Source organism: Balaenoptera ricei, chromosome 9 (assembly GCF_028023285.1).
Source record: "Balaenoptera ricei isolate mBalRic1 chromosome 9, mBalRic1.hap2, whole genome shotgun sequence".
Taxonomy (NCBI): domain Eukaryota; kingdom Metazoa; phylum Chordata; class Mammalia; order Artiodactyla; family Balaenopteridae; genus Balaenoptera; species Balaenoptera ricei.
The window spans coordinates 27,134,960-27,136,349 of record NC_082647.1 but is presented as its reverse complement, the minus strand read 5'-3'; the positions used below and the strand labels follow the sequence as shown (position 1 = coordinate 27,136,349).

The 1,390-nt window shown below is 38.8% G+C and overlaps 1 non-coding gene across 1 annotated transcript; it reads left to right on the top strand.

Moving 5' to 3' along the window:
- The first annotated feature begins 550 nt into the window (after window positions 1–550).
- LOC132372311 (U6 spliceosomal RNA) lies at window positions 551–660 on the top strand. The gene has a single exon (XR_009505176.1). It is a non-coding gene; the product is annotated as a U6 spliceosomal RNA (small nuclear RNA).
- Window positions 661–1,390: the final 730 nt, after the last annotated feature.

Sequence of the window (1,390 nt, the reverse complement as noted above, 5' to 3'; positions counted from 1 at the left end):
AGACACAACAGATCTCAGAGATTAAGAGCAAGGGCTATATGGGCAGGCGGACCCAGAGCCATGTCTTTCACCCATAGCTTACTGGTTGTAAGACCATGTGTAGTTAATTATACTACTATTTCTGAATCTTAGTTTTACTATCTTTAAAATGAAAATAAGGGAATTACCTCATTGCATTCTTTTTGAATTAAGCTGGACAATGCATTGTGCATTATTTAGCATAGTGCCTGGCATATATTAAGAACTCATTTAATCTAGATTTGAATCACTTTTCAGTTGTTTCATTTTCAACCAGATAAATTAGGAAAATACAGCAATGATCATTTTGGATCAGATAACCTATCCCTATATTCTGTCTCCACGTGTAGAATCAGAAGGTATTTTACTCACCTTCCATGCCTGAATACTCTGATAGGGAGCATTATAGAATTGATCAAAGCCCTTATTTTTATAATAGTCATTAAACGGATCTTGCTTGTCTTTCAGACTGACAGTCTCTATAATTTTTTCTTCTTTATGTAAATAAGTGTTTTCATTAAAATGTGTACCAGTGCTCACTTCAGCAGCACATATACTAAAATTGGAACAATACAGAGAAGATTAGCATGACACCGGCTCAACGATGTCATACAGGAAATTCAGGAAACATCCCATATTATTATGAAAAGAGCTCTGGATGTGGATGGCGGTGATGGTTGCACAACAGTATGAATGTCTTTAATACCACTTAACTCTTCATTTAAATTGGTTAGCATTGTAAATTTCATGTTACATATACTTTACTATGATACCGAAATTAGAAGAAAATGTATTAACACCGCTTCATTAAGAGAACACTGAGCTCTTAAAATACTGGTCCCTTGTCAACGATTTTATATATTTGAGTGGTCATAGAATAGCTAAATTCCTAGTCCACTGTTACTCAGCAAAGCAGAGGCAAACACAGCATTAAAATTCTGAATATTGCAAAGACTGACCAGAGCAAGCTGGGTTTTGTTTATTTATTTATGCTTACTGCAATACATAACAATTCAGAAGCATGATCATTTGTAGAATTACCTGTTATCACTGAATATTCCACTATTGTATTTTTTTTTTTTTTTTTTTTTTTTTTTGGCTGTGTTGGGTCTTCGTTTCTGTGCGAGGGCTTTCTCTAGTTGCGGCAGGCGGGGGCCACTCTTCATCGCGGTGCGCGGGCCTTTCACTATCGTGGCCTCTCTTGTTGCGGAGCACAGGCTCCAGACGCACAGGCTCAGTAGTTGTGGCTCATGGGCCCAGTTGCTCCGCGGCATGTGGGATCTTCCCAGACCAGGGCTTGAACCCACGTCCCCTGCATTAGCAGGCAGATTCTCAACCACTGCGCCACCAGGGAAGCCCCACTATTGTATTT